The sequence below is a fragment of the Canis aureus genome, chromosome 6 (genome assembly GCF_053574225.1).
Source record: "Canis aureus isolate CA01 chromosome 6, VMU_Caureus_v.1.0, whole genome shotgun sequence".
Lineage (NCBI taxonomy): Eukaryota > Metazoa > Chordata > Mammalia > Carnivora > Canidae > Canis > Canis aureus.
The window spans coordinates 55,925,978-55,946,202 of NC_135616.1; positions in this window are offsets into that span (position 1 = coordinate 55,925,978).

A 20,225-nucleotide genomic window follows, 5' to 3' on the forward strand; every position below is an offset into this window, starting at 1 on the left:
AATCTTGCAGTTAGAATTCTACCACAGAAGTCCAAAATCATTCTAATTTATGATCTGTAGTTTATGTCCTATTTTTGCCTCTGGAAGCTTGTAGAATTTTTCATTGTCTTCAAGTTTCTGAAATTTCATCATATGCTTTCCTATGGGTTTTTTTTAATGCTTGTGCTGTACACTATAAAAGTCTTTTCAGTCTAGAAACTCACATCTTTCTTTCTTTCTTTTTTCTTTTTTTTTTTTTAAAGATTTATCCATTTAAGAGAGAGAGAGAAAGAGAAAGAGAGAGAGATTTTGAGCAGGAGGGGCAGAGGGAGAGGGCAAAAGAATCCCAAGCAGACTCTTCACTGAGTGCAGAACCTGACACAGGGCTTGTTTCCATGACCCCAAGATCATGACCTCAACTGAAGCCAAGAGCTGGACGCCCAGCTAACTTTGCCACCCAGGTGCCCTGAAACTTACATCATTCAATTCAATTTGAATGTGTTCACTGATTATTTCCTCCCTTTCATATTCTCTGTTCTTATTTTCTGAACTCTAATTACTTAAATGCTGGTCCACCTGGATTAGGCTTTTAATTCTTCTCCCCTCTCCCTGTTATCTTTCTCTGCTTTTTGCTCTACATATGTTTTCACAGCATTATCTTTCGGATATTAAAATTTTCATTTAGATTTTCAAAGGTTAATTTCATTTAGATTTTCAAATTTTCAAAGTGCCAAAGAGCTGGGTTTATTTGTTTTGTTTTGTTTTGTCTTGTTCATATTGTGAATATTCTTCCTATATGGCATCATTTTCTTGTTTTATGGATGCAATTATTTTCTCTTATTTCTTTGAGGATATTAACAAGGATTTTCTTTTTTGAGTATCCTGTTCCCATAGTATCTTTTCCCTTTAGGTTATTTTTATATATATGTTTGAAGCTTTCCTCACAAAGCCTGATAACTGATTTTTTCTCATCTGTTTTAAACTACAAAAAACTGATTGTTAACTCTGAGCTCAAGATAAAGTCTTGTCAGCTGGGAAATTTACTGTACACTGAGCTGGTTTTGGCTATCATGTTAAGGAACTCCCAATGCTGGTATTTATAGGGTCTTTCCTTTTGAACAGCTCAGATAGCCCTGGTAAGACATCTCAAAGTCTTTCATATCTCCTGTCTAGAGGTTGTTGGTCTAGTTTTCAATTTCTTGGAGCTGAATAGGGGAAAAGAACTGAGAGTATATATTCTTAGTAACGTGTCAGGAATTAAAAATCTTCTATGTTTTGGCACCAATATTAGTATATGCCTTGGTTTTCTGTATTCACACCCAGGAGGGCGCTTAGAATGTACTCTTTACCCCCATCTTTGTTTATTGAATTTCTACCATTCTTCAGATCTAAGCTCAATTTCTCTGTCTAGAACTAATTCTTCCACTTTTATAATGGTTTAAAATATGGTTCATATGGGGATGCCTGGGTGGCTCAATGGTTGAGTGTCTGCCTTTGGCTTGGGTTGTGATCCCCTGGGGTCCTGGGATCAAGTCCTGCCTCGAGCTCCCGGCCAGGAGCCTGCATCTCCCTCTGCTTGTGTCTCTGCCTCTCTCCCTCTGTGTCTCTCATGAATAAATAAATAAAATCTTTAAAAAATATATGGTTTATACCATTCATGGTACTTTAAGCACACCTGCCTTGAACTGTATAAAATTGTTTACTTATCACTATACTAGGAACAAAGTCTCTGAGGGCCATGACTATGTCTACTGGAGTTTCCCACCAAGGTGTCCTGCTTTTATAGGTTTTTAACAAATACCTACTGAACAAGTGCCAGACCAGAGATTGATAACAAAATTACAACAGTATTTTCCAAGATGTATCTCTACTAATTCTTTTCTTTAGGGCTTTCTGAAGAAACATTTTTGATCTTATTCATTTGGTTTTAGAAACATTCAGAAAAGTGAATTGTGTGATTGGAAATGTAACAGGAATAGAGAAGTGTAACAGCCCACTATCTTCTTTTGTCAGGTAACTCCCACACAGAACAGTAAAAGTGTCAAATATATATAGATATTAAGATAAAGCTTTTTTTTTCCATTTCCTTTTCTGAACAATTGCCAAATTATTGTCAGAAACTTCCATAGCAGCAGGCACTACCAATTCCAAAATAATTTGAAACCAACTACTAGCATTAGCTATTTTATGGATGGTTGACAATGCATGTAACATGTCTAATCATTCTTATTCATTCTGCATTTGCTCAAATACAATTCAGTCTGAGCATCCTAATGCTTTTCTCCAACAGAGACTCTCCCCTAAAAGCTCATTTTTCATCCTGGAAAACCCCTTTCTCAATATTAGCTGTGAAAACAAGTGCCTAGTGTGTCCAAAGAAATTTACTCTTTTCAGTTCCATCATTAATTTTTGTGAAGATATAAACTTCCTTCTCTTGGTTTCAGTTTTACTTTTTAAAAATGATAAAGAAAATGCCTTAAGTGTTAATCATCAACTCTTTTTTAAAAACACCTTGGGGGAATCCCTGGGTGGCTCAGCGGTTTAGCACCTGCCTTTGGCCCAGGGCATGATCCTGGAGTACCAGGATGGAGTCCCACATCTGGCTCCCTGCATGGAGCTTGCTTCTCCCTCTGCCTGTGTCTCTGCCTCTCTCTCTCTGTCTCTGTGTGTGTGTGTCTCTCGTGAATAAATAAATAAAATCTAAAAAAAAAACCAAAAAACACCTTGGAAGAAGCAACTTCTGGAAACTAGATTTTCCCCTGCTTTCTGATTCACTGAAGGAATCATGGTAGCAAACCTAAAAGCTCTTCCCATTTACTTTTCTCTTATTAGTTTCTCTTTATCCTTCAAGCCTCAGCACAAATTTTACCCTCTTTACTAAATAACTAGGTTAAGTGCAAAGCAGTTTTGGAAATGTAAAAAAAGATAAAGAAGAAAGTAAAAATTTGTGATCCTATCACTCAGAGAAAAGTTTATTAGTATTTTGTAATATTTCCTAATTCTTTTTTAGGGCACAAATATATACATAATTTAATTTAAAAATTATATATGGAATTAGATCAATATCTTTAATTTTTAACTTAAAAATTATAGTATACATCTTTTCCCATATTGTAATGTTTTTCAGGACATCCTATAGTTAAGAGGATAGCCCCTAGTGTCAAACTTTTCTCAGGGCTCAGGGACACCTGGGTGGCTCAGCTATTGAGTGTCTGCCTTTGGCTCAGGGTGTGATCCCAGGATCTGATATTGAGTTCTGCATCAGGCTTCCTGCATGGAGCCTGCTTCTCTGTCTGCCTATGTCTCTGCCTCTCTCTCTGTGTCTCTCATGAATAAATAAATAAATCTTTTAAAAAAAACAAACAACTTTTCTCTGAGTTCAAATCTTACCTTTCCCACTTATTAGCTATATGACTTTTCATGCTATAGTCTCTCTATGCCATAGCCTCCTTATCCATAAAATGGAAATGGTAATTAAATACCCACTTCAGGATATTTCTGTTTATTAAATAAATTACTGCATGTAAAACACTAGAACACGGATCCCTGGGTGGTGCAGTGATTTAGCGCCTGCCTTTGGCCCAGGGCGCCATCCTGGAGACCTGGGATCGAATCCCACGTCGGGCTCCCGGTGCATGGAGCCTGCTTCTCCCTCTGCCTATGTCTCTGCCTCTCTCTCTCTCTCTGTATGACTATCATAAAAAAAAAAAAAAAAAAAAAAACACTAGAACAATATCTTGCACCTAGTAAATAAATGCTTTTAAACTGTAATATAGGGATCCCTGGGTGGCGCAGCGGTTTGGCGCCTGCCTTTGGCCCAGGGAGACCCTGGATCGAATCCCACGTCGGGCTCCCGGTGCATGGAGCCTGCTTCTCCCTCTGCCTGTGTCTCTGCCTCTCTCTCTCTCTCTGTGTGTGACTATCATAAATAAATAAAAATTAAGAAAAAAATAAACTGTAATATAGTACTCTACTATTTGGTTATGTTATAATTTATATAACTAATCCCTTATTATTGAACATATAGGTTGTTTCCAATCCTTTAATATTGTAAATAATATTTAATGTGTCAATATCAATATGTATGCATCAATGTACATTTATTTGATTATTTACTTTGTTAAATTCCTAGAAATTATGGGCCATAGGATAATTAATTTACTATTTTTTATTTCTCCCTCTACTTTTTTCCCCCTAAATCCCATGAGGACAAAAGATTTGTCTTTCTTGTTTAGTACTTCATATTTCCAGTATCTAGAAGAGTCCCTGACACATAGTAAGGACTTGATAAATTCTGTTGGTTGAAAAGAGTGTAAGAATCTTGTCAATTTAATTTCCAAAAATTAACACTTCCTCTAGAATGTGTGAGTGCCAGACTCATGATTCCCTTTCCTGTTTGACAATGTCATTTATATTCTTTGTCTAAAGAATCTTTGACATCAGCATCCATGAGGGGTCATTACTCTTTTGGCATGTGGCTTATCATATATCATTAATCATAAGCTTGTTAAAGAAGGTAACTAGCCTTGTATTTTTTCTTTCCTTCTCAACATAGCATCTTTTGCTATAATTAGTCCTGTCTTTTATTATGACCATTCCTATTTTCATGACTGTACTGGGCTTGGAAATGTATTGGTTCTAAGTAATAGCAACTAACTTAATTTGATTTAAGCAAATAGGATAATTATTTTGAGAAAATGGAGATTTCTCACAACATTCAAGGACAAGAATGAAATGAGAGACTCTGGAAGGGTGTAGTAGGCTCTAGAACCAAGAAATAAAGATTTTTCTCTTCCTTATTCTCTCTGCAGATCAACTTTTCCCACTTCTCCTGCCTCTAGGATTTTGCACGTTACAGTTTCAGCCATGCATAGAAACTAACCTACCTATTTTGGATTACAATTCAGAATTTCTGAAATAGAGAATTTGATTGGTCCTGACTTGGTTTGGGTCAAGCATCCAATGCAGTCTAATCAATCTTGCTACAAGAGTAGGAATCAAGAGTAATAAAACATGGCTTCCAGGTGCCCATTCCTGTGGAGGGAGGATGAGTTCTGAGAAAAAGGGGGAGAATTATTTTGAACTGAGCTGAAATTCTCAAAAGTATTTGCCACAAATGATCTTACTCAAACCCTTCCCTCGTCTGAATTTGTTGGTTTACCTAAATTTGTGCATCTTTATTATCCCAGAAATAATCTCCAATTTTAGAACATAAAGATACCTCAATAGTCCAAATTATTTTATCTTTGTCCTTCCTGAGAACTTATTTTTTATCCTTAGTGTTTAGTATTGTATTAAACAATAGGTTATTTTCTAATTGTTTTATTCAGGGAGCTTTTGATTTCCAAACTGGGTAAGCAATCTGAAGAGGAGTAGCAACTCTCAAATTTCATTTCTATATACCTAGAAGGTATTCTATTAGTATTTGGTGAATTAACTAAAGTGCTTCATAAGAGTTTTGAATTCTCGGGGCACCTGGGTAGTACAGTCCGTTGAACATGCGACTCTTGGTTTCAGTGTAGGTCATGATCTCAGGGTCATGACATCAAGCCCTGTGTGGAGTGTACCAGGTTGCTTTCCATGCTCAGTGTGGAGTCTTCTTAAAACTTTTCTCTCCCTCTGCCCCTCCCCCGACCTTGTCTCCCTCTCTTTCAAATAAATAAAAAAATATTTTTTAAAAAGGGCTTTTAATTCTCCAAAAGAAAAGAATTAATCCTGTCAAGTGAAAAGATTAAATATTGCATATTTTGCCTAATGTGTACTATGCATAAAAAAATTAATAGCCAGTAGAACAAGGGTCTCTAAAACGCACCCCAAGTTCATGAACAACTTTTCATCTCTATCAACACCTTTTTTGAGTTCATCGTCATCAGTCTAAGAGACTTATTGCATTACACTTCTATCCTATGTCCCTGTTTCCTGTCTTGCTCTTTTCCAACCTATTCTTCTCTTAGTAGTAAAAAGAATCTTTTTTTCCCAAATTTTATTTATTAATTCATGAGAAACATAGAGAGATAGAGAGGCAGAGACATAGGCAGAGGGAGAAGCAGACTCCACGCAGGGAGCCTGATGCAGGACTCCATCCCAGGACTCCAAGGATCACGCCCTGAGCCAAAGGCAGACACCTAACTGCTGAGCCACCCAGGGGTCCCAGAAAAAGAATCTTCTTAAAATACAAATCTAATCATGTCATTCCTCTGCTTGAAACTCTTCAGTGACTTCATATTTTACTTAGAATAAAATCCAAACTCTTAACCATGGTCTGCAAAACTGAGTGTGAGCTGACCTCAACTAATCTCTCTGACCTCATTTTTCAAGTCATTCTCCCCTTGCTGGCACAGCCGTGCTCTGTCTGGTTCTCTCAGTTCCTCAGATAGAGCACGATCTTTCCTCAGGGTCTTTACACATGCAATTCATTACCTCTCTCCAGAGAGCTGCACCCCCACAGCATTGCCACTTCTTAAAGGTCTCAGCTTGAATGTCACCATCATTTTTTTTTTTGTTCTGGCTCTTCCTGAACACCCTCTCTAAGATCATTGTCCTCTGTTCTTTTCGTTATTAGCCTCATGTTTATTTCCTTCATAGAATGTTTACAACTCACAACTATTTTAGTTTTCTCCTCACAGTATTTGGATCTGTCTTCCTTGCTCTATTATAAACTCCATGTGTGTGCAAGGGACTGTGTTGGGCTTCTACCCCCTCTCTATTGTATCTCCAGTACCTTCCACAGGGTCTGGCATATAGTAGCTGTTCAAATTTATTTATTGATTGATTGATTTTATCAACAAATGAGTAATAAGAGAGATAAAATAGAACTTATGAAGCTAATTTTCCAGTAGTTCCATGTGGTTCTAGTAGTTTCTTGGGGTTCTATGATGGATTAGATAGAGACTTCCATGGTTGATACTATGTCATTTTAAGCAAATAATTTGATTTTTCTGTTCCTTAGTTTTCCCATATATAAATAAATTATAATCATACCCTATATGCTATGGAAATATCAAGGCAATTTGAAAGTGATGGCAAATAACCATGCTGCTAATTAGGCATGCAAATTGTGTGTATATGTGTGTTTTTAAGAAAATGAAAAATGTTATCAGCTGGATGTGTTTTCTTCCTGAGAACTGGGAAATTTGTCTATGCAAACTAATCAAAGGTTGGCCATAAAGATGATTACATTATAAAAGATCTTTTAGCAAATCTCCATGACTTAATTTGTATTTCTTCTTGGGGTGGTAGAGGAAAAGGGACTTGTGAAATCTTAAGAAGGGGATGGAGGAAGTGTTTTGAAATTGTGATTGTAGATTTCTGCTTTTTACCTCTGTTTAGAGAAGCGAGATATACACTACTGTCAAAATTTTCTAAAGCCAATCTTCATAGGCCTGGAATCCAAACAGTATATATGTAGGATTGCATTTAGTCTCCAGAATTTCTTTTTCTAATAGCTTGACTTTTAATACTTTGTGCTTTTAAAAATACTTTAATACTTTATTAATATCCTACATATTTACAATACTTTTCAACACATTTTCACATTCATAAGCATGGGAGAAATTATCACTACTTTGGAGGTATGGAAACTCAGATTAAGTAATTTGCCCACAGGCTGCATAATTAGTAGAAGGCATTGAGGGGGAGGAAGAGGCAGAGTGGGGAGGTGCTCTCAAACTCTAGCCTTTTGACTTCTTACAGCCTTGTCATCTTTCATAAGTGCTAGGCATGCTAAACTGACATTTCCTGGTGGCCCTAATAAAGATTTGCAAATAAGTAATGGAAGTGATTTTATAAATGGAACCACTCAAAAAAAAAAATCTATAATTGTGCAAGCATCTAGAATATTGATCTTAGTGATCTTGCCAATATTCATGTATCAAACTTATTTTTTTTTTGGTTTATGGCTTATTCCATTTTTGGAACACTTGATATGCTTTTAAAAATCATGACTACACAGTTCTGAAAGATTCAATTAACTATTTTACAACTGAAGTTCAAAACTATCTTGATCACCTAGTGCCCTCTACTGAAATAGCCATAGTATAACAAGTAATTTCTTCTAAGAAGTTATCGAATGTTCTAAGGATAGCAAAGGCCTCTAATTTTGTAGTGCCTCTTCAACCAATTAATCATTTCTCGGTACATTATGTTACGTTATATACAAAGAAATTATACTGCCAGTACCTAGCTCAGTGAAACTCAGAGGTTACTAAGTGTTTGGTGAATTAATTTGTATGTACGTTGGTTCTCATGTGACCATCTACTGGGGCATTTTTCTGTAAAGTAATACCATTCTTTTGCAGTTTCAATTGCCCCTTGTAATTTTCTCTTTTATTCCTCTAGCCTTGCCTTGAGACTTGGCAGCCAGAGTGACAGCTAATCTTTTTCCACTCCCACCCTGGAGATTGCCATTTTTGGTTTTGCTTAAAATACAATAGAAGTTTACAAGAGTTTGGGTTTTTGGGCAAGACAGATCTGAGTTTAAATCGAGACTGCCACTTCCTCAAACAAGTTACTCATCCTTTAAGAGGTCTTCTCATATGCAGAATGGGGAAATTGTCAAACCCAACTTCTAGGATGATTATGAGGATTCAAATGATAAAATGCAAATAAAGGGCTTGGCACAATGCTTGTTACTTAGTAACTTGCTCAGTTATTTTTAGCTTTAATTATTTAATAATTTTTGTTTTTAGCTTAAGCAGGTTTGGTCTTGAGTATTGAATTCATAAGCAGAGTGAATGCACAGGAAGGATGACTCTGATTGTTACTATACTTGAAACAGCATTTGCAGAATATATTTGTTTAATAAAAATCTATCTGCAGAAAGAAAATTTTGGAAGGAGATTCCCACATTCTATCGTTCTTTTTATATCTCACATTCTAACAATTTTCAGCCAGAAAGACTTGCCCTAGATTCCCATCCTTTTAGGCTTGTTTATACTTATCAGTCATTTTTATTAGTTCTCCCTCATTTGTGAATAATCCTCATGTAATAAAATGTGAGGGACCTGGAGCACAGAGAAAAAGACACTTAGAAATCATGGAACTAGACAAAAATAGAAATAAACATGGTTTTGTTTCATCTACCATAGTGTAAAGTAGTTGGCCACATTTTAATTTTGTTTTACTTTAATAAAAGAAAAATCTTTAGTTTGTTGGGAGGGTTTTATTTAATTTAAAAATTTATCATATTCATGTGTATACATAGTTTAAAAGGCCAAAGTGTATTATAAGGCTTGTAGTCATCAATGCAATCCATGGTCCCATCTCTCCCGCAAAGCTGCTGCCTCTCTCCCCTTGTTGCAGTCACTGCTTTCAAGTCTTTCAGTTGGCTGCTCTGGTAGTAAGCTAAATAACATGTTTATAATGCAATTTCTTAAGATTTCAGTTTTGAGAGTTGCTCATCTGCTACTAATTACAATCCCCACATTCATAGGCACATGTATACTTATACTTCCCCTCTCTCCATCCCCTCATCTAATCATATTGTTGGAAAAATACCCAGTATTTGTTATCATGACTTTTATACACAATGCTCACCGTTCAACTAAGTATGAAAACTCTCACTTTTCCTTTTTGGTACTAGTTTTTATTTTCCCTCAGTAAATAGACGCCTGGTTCCTTCACTTAGTTTGCTCCATGATCTTGACAAATTTCTCTCCAACTCTTAGGAAATATTTAAACATCCTTTCAGAATATTAAATGTATCAGGAAATCCACCAGTTTCTTTTTTCTCTTTCTTTCTTTAAAGCTTAAAATAATCATCCTGTAATTCTCCAGTGTCTCATACCAATCTGGATTCTTCCTCACAGTACTCATCCAGGGCTTTGCTTCATCTAATTGGGAAAGATTTTGCCTTGGTGCTTTATGGGATCCCGTTTCCTGGGTCCTGTAGCTCTCTCGGTACTGGATGCAGTCCAGTTGCCCCCCTCTCCCCCTCAACTCCTCCCCTCTTTTCTCCACTCTATGATGCTCTTTCCCTAGGATACTGGCATGATTCTCTTTGGCCTTTGGTTGAGTTTGGTCAGTGGGAGGCACATTGTTAAATCTGAGGGACAGAGGAAAGTGAAGATGGGGTTTTAGTCCCCTGACTCCTCCCCTCTATCTACAGCCACAGTTTAGCGCCGCCTTCAGCCCGGGATGTGATCCTGGAGACCAGGAATCAAGTCCCACGTTGGGCTCCCTGCAAAGAGCCTGCTTCTCCCTCTGCCTGGGTCTCTGCCTCTCTCTCTCTCTCTGTGTCTCTCATGAATAAATAAAATAAAATCTTAAAAAAAAATGAGTTTCATTCAATCCTAAAACTTGACCTTCAGCTATAGGAAATTTTGTTGTAGTATTTCTTTATATATATATATATATATATATATATATATATATTTATTTATTTATTTATTTTTTGTGTTCAATTTGCCAACATATAGAATAACACCCAGTGCTCATCCCATCAAGTGCGCATCTCAGTGCCCGGCACCCAGTCACCCCCACCCCCCTTCCACCTCCCCTTCCACCACCCCTAGTTCGTTTCCCAGAGTTAAGAGTCTCTCATGTTCTGTCTCCCTTTCTGATATTTCCCACTCATTTTTTCTCCTTTCCCCTTTATTCCCTTTCAATGTTGTAGTATTTCTTTAGTAATTTCCTGTATATTTAGGAAATGTCAAATTACATTTTTTTAATAGGAATTTTTTTTCTGTTACTTATTCATCTCTGTTTTCTCCAAGTTCCTTTTGACTATTTCTATTGGTCTTTTCTTTTCTTTAAGATTAAAACAATTTTTAACTTTTAAAAAAATTACACATTGTTTGTTTCCTTTTCTTAGGAATCACTCTTCTGGATTACTTGATGGCCGATATCTAAAAGCTGTTGTTTTATGTATTTTGTTTCAGTTATTTTAGGTGGTGGTGGGGGGGAGGGGGGATCAGGTCTCTTTTGCTCCATCTTGGTTGAAACCAGAAGTATTTTCCAGTCTCTTTTTTCTTTAATAACATACATATAAATGCATACACACACGCATATTTAATAGGATCTTAATAATATTGCACATACTATTTTGTGTCCTGCTTTTTAAAAATAATTGTATATACTGATCATCTTTGAATATTTTTAAATGTTTTTGGAAGAACAAATTCAAAATTAAAAATGTAAAGTCTTTTTTCTTTTTTTAAGATTTTATTTATTTTTGCATGAGAGACATAGGGAGAGGGGCAGAGACATAGGCAGAGGGAGAAGCAGGCTTTATGCAGGGAGCCCAATATGGGATTTGTTTTTTTTTTTTTTTTTCCAATATGGGATTTGATCCGGGAGTCCAGGCTCACGCCCTGAGCCCAAGGCAGGCGCTCAACCGCTGAGCCACCCAGGCGTCCCAAAAATATAATATCTTTAAAAATTCTTATACTGCCTATAATTATATATCAAATTTTAGCAAAATGACATTTTGAAGACCTAGAATTTTTCCAGAGCAAAGCTTTGAGAAACTGCCCATGTATTTCATTCCCAGGGATCTCATAATCATTAATTGTTGCCACAAATCTCTTGTATTAAAAAAAATTAACACTGCCTCTCTGCAGCTTAATATGGTGATTGTATTTATCTTGTCTTTAATTATAATTGTTAAATGCTGTCACCTGATCTCCTCCACTCAACTTTGCTGCTATCCCACTATTCTATGGAAATCAGATTCCCAAGTTCATGACAAATTTCCTACCATCGTCATCTGCAGAGGACAGCCAATTCAGGGCTTTTCAAGGGTACTGAAGTTCCCAGCACCAAGACACTTCTTGACTAATTAAATCTTTCCTATTTGTTAATTTATTAATGCTTTGGTGAAGGAAATGCTATCTGGCACCCAGGAGGTTAGTGTGTGGCTGAGAATCTCTGCCTTAATTTATCCATTTCCCAAAGACTTAGGTTTAATTTTTACAATATTCCAGTGAGGTTTTTGCATTTCAGTTTCATTTACTATATGCCACCATTGAAGCCAGGCTCAGAACCAACCATGCAAATTGTTAGAGTCACACCCAGGGACTGAACAAACATATTTCAATGTCTCCAATACTAGGTAACATCACTTGCATTAATGAATTTGGCCAGACCCAACCTTATTGTTTTTCCTTTGGATGAAGATCTCTAGAATATACTCTAAATGTGCTTCCCAGATTTTTGACAATAGAAGTTGTCCTTTAACTGCTAGGTTTACTTTGTATATGGTTATTTCCTCTCCTTCAGTAGATCTTGCAATTTTTCTTATGAACTATATTGGGAACTAGTTATTAGGCTTGAAAGTTTGACGGGATTCTTGATGTGAATTTTTTAAAAAGGTTTTCTTTATTCATTAGAGAGAAAGAGAGCGAGGATGAGTGGGGTGAGGTGTAGAGAAGGAAGCAGACTCCCTGCTGAGCAGGAAGCCAAATGTGGGACTCAATCCCAGGACTCCAAGATCATGACCTGAGTTGAAGACAGACACTTAACTGACTGAGCTGCCCAGGTGCCCCTTGATGTGGATCTTGAGGAGGTAGATGTTTTAAAATTTTAGGTATCATCCACATGTAAATTATATTTAAGCCATAAGATTGGATGTAGCCACTAAGAAGATGAGTATAGGTAGGGGAGAAAAGAGATGCAAATGCAAAACCCAGCATTTAGAGATCAGGTTGGGGAAGATGAACTAGCAAAGGAGAAATGGCCAATGAGGCAAGAGGAAAACTGTGATTCCCAGATGTAAATGAGGAATATGTTTTAAGGAGAAAAGAGAGATCAATGAACTGAGAATTAATCATTGGATTTGGCCACATAAAGTTTATTGCTAATCTAGAGTTTGAATTGAATGATAGGGGCAATATTGTGATTGGAGTAAGTTTAAGAGAATGCATGGAAAGACCTTGTAAATAGAATGTAGGCAAAGCTTCTGAAGTGTTTTGTTATAATAAGAGTAGAGAAATAAAGTGGGAACTGATAGAGGATACCAGGTCAGGGGAGGAGCTTTTCCTTTCTCTCAGGATAGGATGTTTTACAACATGTTTTTATGCTCCAGTGAATGCTCTAGTAGAGACAGAAGAGTTGATGTGCAAGAAGGTGAGGGGAGAATTTTCCTAATGTCCTTGATGAAGTAAGATGAGATAGAATGGAATCCAGTGCTCAAAAGGAGAGGTTGGCTTTAAGAGCCCTGATAATTCATTTTTAGGAACAGGAAAAAAGACAGTATCTGACACAGATGTAAGATGGGTAGATATGATAGGAACTTGTAGAAATTATCTTCTGAATTTTTTTATTAGTAAATTAGTAAATTTATCAGCAAAGTAGTAAATGACAATTTGAAAAGAATTATTATTATTATTTTTAAATATTTTATTTATTTACTCATGAGAGACACACACACACAGAGGCAGAGACAGAGGCAGAGGGAGACACAGACTCCATTTAGGGAGTCCAATGTGGGACTTGATTCCAGGACCACAGGGTCACGCCCTGAGCCAAAGGCAGATGCTCAACTGCTGAGCCACCCAGGTGTCCCTAAAAATAATTATTTTTGAAAATTTTATAAAAATGTTGCAAAACTTATTTTTCATTAATTTTGTTGAGGCATAATTTACATACAGTAAAATGTACAGATCTTATGTGTATAGTTAAATGAGTTAAGACAAATATACACTCACATGTAACAAACACCACAGTCAAGACAAATACAAGATAATCCTATCAACACAGCAAGTTTGCCCCAGTTCCTTTGTATTTAAGCCCCTTATCCCTCTCCGCTCCATCCCTCGCTGCCCAGAAATTCCAGGCAATAATTATTTTGATTTTTGTCACTTTCGATTAGTTTTTACACATTCTTAATCTTCATATAGATGGAATAATAAAGTATGTAGTGTTTTGTGTCTGGCTTCATTTACTCAGCACAATGTTTTTGAAATCATCCATTTTATTATGTGTATCAGCAGTTCATTTTTTTTTAAGATTTTATTTATTTATTCATGAGACACAGAGAGAGAGGCAGAGACACAGGCAGAGGGAGAGGCAGGCTCCATGCAGGGAACCTGATGCAGGACTCGATCCTGGGACTCCAGGATCACACCCTTGGCCAAAGGCAGGCACCAAACCGCTGACCCACCCAGGGACACCCAAGAGTTCATTATTTCTTATTGCTGAGTAGTATTCCACTGCAGGAACACGCCACAGTGAGTGCATTCATTTTCCTATGGATGAACGTTTGGGTTGTCTCAAGTTTGGGGCTATTATGGGTAAAGCTGCAATAAACATTCTTGTGCTAATCTTTTTAAAAAATCTTTTTGACCCGTGTTTTTCAACTCTAATATCTCAGGTTGTGACAGATCTTTTCTCTTAGCTGCAGATTCATACACCCTGTTGCCTACTTGAGTCACCACTTGAATGATTCCTAGGTTCCTGAAACTCAAAATGTCCCAAACTGCAAACCTGAACCTTTAGTATTTCCACTCTCAGCAATAGTATTACCCAGTAATCCCTGCTAGAAACTAGTAATCACTCTTTTTTTTTTTTACTTTTTTTTTTTATTTATTTATGATGGTCACACAGAGAGAGAGAGGCAGAGACACAGGCAGAGGGAGAAGCAGGCTCCATGCACTGGGAGCCCGATATGGGATTTGATCCCGGGTCTCCAGGATTGCGCCCTGGGCCAAAGGCAGGCGCCAAACCGCTGCGCCACCCAGGGATCCCTAGTAATCACTCTTAACTCTCCTCTCCCTTGCCTGCAGTGTCCAATCTTTCTGTTGATTCTTTCTCCTAAATAACTTAAAAAAAAAAAATCTTTCAACTCCACCCATTTATCTACACTACAATCCAATCCTTTATCTATATAGAAAAAAGTATTTTTTTTCTGGCACTCATATCTGATCATCTTTTCCTGTTAAGCTATTCTATAATATCCCTTGACTTACCTTTAGGACAAGAAACAAACCCCTTAGCATGGCATACAGTCACGATCCAGCCCCAGACTACTTCTGTAGTCTGATCTCTAAGCTCTAGTCACAGTGAACATGTTTCTATTCTTCAAACGCCCTCTTATAAGAGCTCTTCTCTTTGTCTAAAACATTCCTTCATCTCCTTTTGTTTGCCGGCTAATTCCCCGCAACCTCTTAGGTCTCAGCTAAAATCTCACTTCCCTTGGCCTGCCCTCTTCAACTCCGAAAATTAAGGCCAGTTCCCCTTACTTAAATGCTTTATAGCACACACTTGATTATAATTACTTGTTGAGTTTCTTTCTTTTCCATGGCTCCAAGACAATAGTCTTCTTGTTTGTTGCTGCATTTTCAATGCTTAGCAAATAAATAGCAAGTCAATAAATCTGTTTATTGAAAGAATGAATAAGTAATGTTTAATGGGCTTTAATGTATACTGCCCATATTTTATAGGACAACTTCCTAATCTGGAACTCTTATTTTGATTTCATTATTAGTTAGCTGAATATATGCTCTAGATTTCTTTAGGGAAGAGAATATGAATGCTATTTTATTCTGAAGCCTCTCATGTTTTTCTCTTGCCATCACACCTAAGCACATTGGTTCACACTCAGTTCACCCATAAACAGTAGCTTGGATTTCTTTTTTTAGATTTATTTATTTGAAAGACAGAGAGAGAGAGAAAGAGCATGAGCAGGGGGAAGGCAGAGGGAAAGGGAGAGAGAGAATCCTCAGGTAGATTCCCCATTGAGCATGGAGACTGACATGGGACTCCATCCCAGGAACTGAGCCAAAGTTGGATGCTTAACCAACTGAGCCACCAAAGCACTCCTTGGATTTCAAATTTTATCCCTCCAACTTTGTTGCAAACTTTGTTATAGTGGAAGTTCTAAATGAGGACTACCAGATTTTTGGTCATTTATAAGTAATCTGTTTTAGTCTGCCTGAATGCTTATAAAATTCTTGTCATTCATTTGTCCCTCATTTGTCTAGAAGTGAGAGTTTTTTTTTCCATTTATTTTGTGCCACATTTTTCTCTATTTTTAAATAATCGTTTAGGTCCAAGTATTTTTGTCAATTTGTCTTTGATTTACTATTACTTTGTCCAAATTCTTCTGGGTTACTTCTCAGACATACTCATAATTCTCAGTTTGGTTTTTATCTCATCTTCTTTTGTTCCTTCTGTTTTTCTTTTGTACAGGCCATAACTTCATGCTTTCTTACTGAGGGTGTCAAACAGATTTCTAAACAAAAGTCACTTTCAGAGATAAGTAAATCTTCTGAATCTTCTGGATTATGTTCTTTTTCCCCTTTTCTACATTATTTTGTATATCTTTCTTGGGCAAGAAGACGGCTTGGGTGTCTGATGTGGACTAGGATTTTGGCAGGTGGAATGCTAGGAGGCAGAGCTGGCCAACTGTTGTGGGTAGGAAGCAAAGAGGACCTCATATCTAAGAGCCTTGCCAAGGAGCCTTGAAAAGAAAAAAATAATATGAAACATGAAATCTTTGGGGGAAGATGAACTCAAGAACTGGATCTTTTTCAAAGATTTTCAAGCAAGATTGACCTTAGCTAGTAGGTCTAGAGACAGAGCCAGGGATGTTAACTTGAGGAAATAAGACCATTAACATGTGAGAGTTTTTCATAGTGGTAGATTTGGAGGGAATTAAGACCTTAGGTCAGTTTGGATAATTTTCCCCTTCTTTATTTTCCCATTTAAATCCAGTAGAGGGAACCCTGGGTGGCGCAGCGGTTTGGCGCCTGCCTTTGGCCCAGGGCGCGATCCTGGAGACCCGGGATCGAATCCCACGTCGGGCTCCCGGTGCATGGAGCCTGCTTCTCCCTCTGCCTGTGTCTATGCCTCTCTCTCTCTCTGTATGACTATCATAAATAAATAAAAATTTTAAAAAAATAAATAAATAAATAAATCCAGTAGAGCCATCATATACCCAGGCAGGAAATATTAATTTCCTTTGGTTCCATTCTCAGATCTCTAACTAGAAGCCAGATTGATATGTCCATGTTCATAGTAATTCCCAGTGTTTTTTTTTTTTTTTTTAATATGGCTCTGCTATACTGTACAGGACATTGCAGTACAAATGTCACTGCCTGAGATACTAGGAACTAGCTGGTTCTCTGACAAACCAAACCAATGGAATTTGTGATCTATCATCAGCTCTGCAAGCATTGTGACACACTCTACCTATAGACCTTGTTTGTAAGGACAAATCTGCCATGACACAATAAACTATTATCTACTTTCCATCCCAACCTCATTCTCCCCCACCAAATTTTGGAAGCTGGAGATCCATATAGAAACATGATAGATTCCAACAAGATCATAACCAGAAAGCAAGATATGACCCCACAAAAAAGGCAGCTGCTCAGTCTGCAGCTTTCTGACCCTGGACCCTGGCTTTCTGAGTCAGCAAGCTGACAGTGGGGGAGGGATAGGCAGACTCGCTATCTTCTTTCAGATGGGTGGATCTGCTCTGTATAATGATGCAGAGCATAAATGGGCCATCAATTGTTATTCTGAATCCAGTTTCATCAGCCTCATAAGTTGGGGTAATTCCTCCTGGCAATAAAAGGAGGGTGGGCCCCACACAAATTGGTGATGGTAGGACCACATGTGTGTTCTTGTTACATCCCCAGCCCTCCCAAAGAGCAGGATTTTAGTAACTTCTACCTACTGAATGACTGAACCTAGGAAATATGTGGTCATTTAGAAAGGTAGACCCTGTGCAGCTTTGAGACCCAGAAGACAAGACCTACCAGCACATCAGAACCTTGGTGGAACATTTCTCCTCTGCAATAATGAAGTTTCACAGAAGAGTACCTGTTCCAGAGGAACATTTTATGCTTCCAGACCACAGCTTAAACTTTATCTCAAAAGAACATGGTTGTAACATATATTCACTTAAAACTTAAGCAGAAGAAAAAAAAACTCGTTTAATGACAGCATCTTAGGTTTCACAGGGCTTCCTACCTTTTTAAAAAAATATTTATTTATTTATTTATTTATTTATTTATTTATTTATTTTGCTTCCTACCTTTAGAAAAGAAATCCTCACACAGCTGTGATAAGAGTAGATGAAGATTATTTTATTACAAAATAATTACAAAGACTGAGTGCCTTCATTTAACTAAGTTGAATGTAAAAGTCAATTTGTACTTTTTTTTATAAATAATACTTATTTAGAATTAGCCTTCATGATTGTAGCTTATATTTCAGGTACCTTAAAGAGGTCACTGGACTCTATAAAGTTGCCTTTAAACATGAATCTTTATAATACTAAATGATCTTTTTTCTTCCCCTTTTATTATAATATTCCTATTTGGAATAAACACTACTGGAAAACATTCAGAATAAATTGTGCATTCATTTATGTCATAAATTACAATGACAAATTACTATTAAAACAGTTTAATACTTTAAAAAAACAAAAAACTTGTCTTTCTGTATGATCTGCATTGGTATGAATTTTACCATTTTTCTTCATCTTTTTATGTTTCAGGCAGCAGTTGGGAGAGGCTGAGTCAGGGACCGCTAGCCAAATACCATTTAAAACTGGAAATGCCTCATTGATTTTTATTGTGATTGCATCAGCCTGTTCTCATTCCTCTAGCCTTTGAACACAGGATTTCCCAGGGCACAATTTTTGGTTGGTTGCTCAGTCTGCAATCTCTTTCAGGGGATTAATCTACTCTTACACCTTCATATCTGGTACCTGATGAATCTCAAACCACTCTTTGTAGTCCTGTTTTCTCATCTAAATTGTGATCCTTTATTTGCTGATTAAAAGGCATTTCTACTTGTCTACCCCACAAAATTCTCGTGTCCTTGATAGATGTTCTTCTACTTTAATTATTAAAATTGTTAAACTAGTAGAGCCCAAAGTTAATTGGGACAGGAAATAAACACTTTGTGCAATGGTCATTTGGTTAAACTGGAGGAAGCATAACCCCATTTTCACTCTTTTGCTTCTTGGAGAGGAGAAAGTGTACCATATATTCATCAAAGGTTTAGAGCATTTACTCCATCCTGTAGGGCCACACCCCACCTTCACACCTTAGTATAGCATGGCCCCCTAGCTGGCAGTGTAACTGGGTTTTTAACAGTCATATGACTGTTCTATAAGATTTGCACCAACTGCTTCTGGGTGACTGAATGCAAGACAAGACCTGTACATTGAATGGGTGTCAAACTATTGATTCACAGAGTTCATTTGTCTGAAATAATGTTGTCTGGAAAATTCATATCATGTAGGTTTTTTAAGTTTCAAGAAACAGAATACACACTGAATCATAGTTCTTGAAGTTTTTCCCCCAAGAAAGATCTCTCTTTTGCATTACCTTCAGGGTTCACCTAAATGGAGCTGAATGCCACAGAAGTCCATTTAGAGTGAGAGCTACCATACCGGACAGACCTTTCTGTAAACATAGTTGGATTTTTTTTTTCTTCTCTTCAGGCAAGTGATCATAAGGAAGTACCCATGAGGCCACAGAAGAGGAATGCAGGAAATGTGACAGGAAAATCAGAAAAGACATGCTGGGAGTGTGAGCCCACTGAATGTATAACTTCCTTAGCCTTGTTTACATTGTTTCCATTTGATGATGATGTGCTGATGCTTGACTTTACTACTAGTTAGATAATTAAGTTCATAATGAATACCAGGTATCTCAGGGGCATACACTCATTGTCCACCAGGGATCAGTAGCAAGCCACAGGCTGTTACAGAAAATACATACATATGTATTATGTGTGTGTATATATAGTACATTTTATATAGTATACTACATAATTTTGTTCTATTTATTTAAAAAATTTTAGAGATTTGGGCAGCCCCAGTGACGCAGCAGTTTAGCGCCGCCTGCAGCCCAGGGCCTGATCCTGGGGACCCGGGATCAAGTTCCACGTCGGGCTCCCTGAGTGGAGCCTGCTTCTCCCTCTGCCTCTCTCTCCGTTGCTCTGTGTCTCTCATGAGTAAATAAAATAAAATCTTAAAAAAATAAAATAAAAAATTTTAGAGATTTTATTTATTTGAGAGAGAGAGAGAAAGAGGAGAGGGGTGGAAGGGGCAGAGAGAGAGGGAGAAGCAGATTCCCTGCTGAAAAGGGACCCTGACATGGGGCTCGATCCCAGGACTCTGGGATCATGATCTGAGCTTAAGGCAGATGCTTAACTGATGGAGTCATCCAGATACCCCTAATTTTAAATAAGAGATCATAGCTTTGTTTTGTGTCAAAGTCCTGCTGTGATTCTTCTAACAAACCTTGGCATGTTATCCATATAACATTATAATCAATCACACTTTGGGC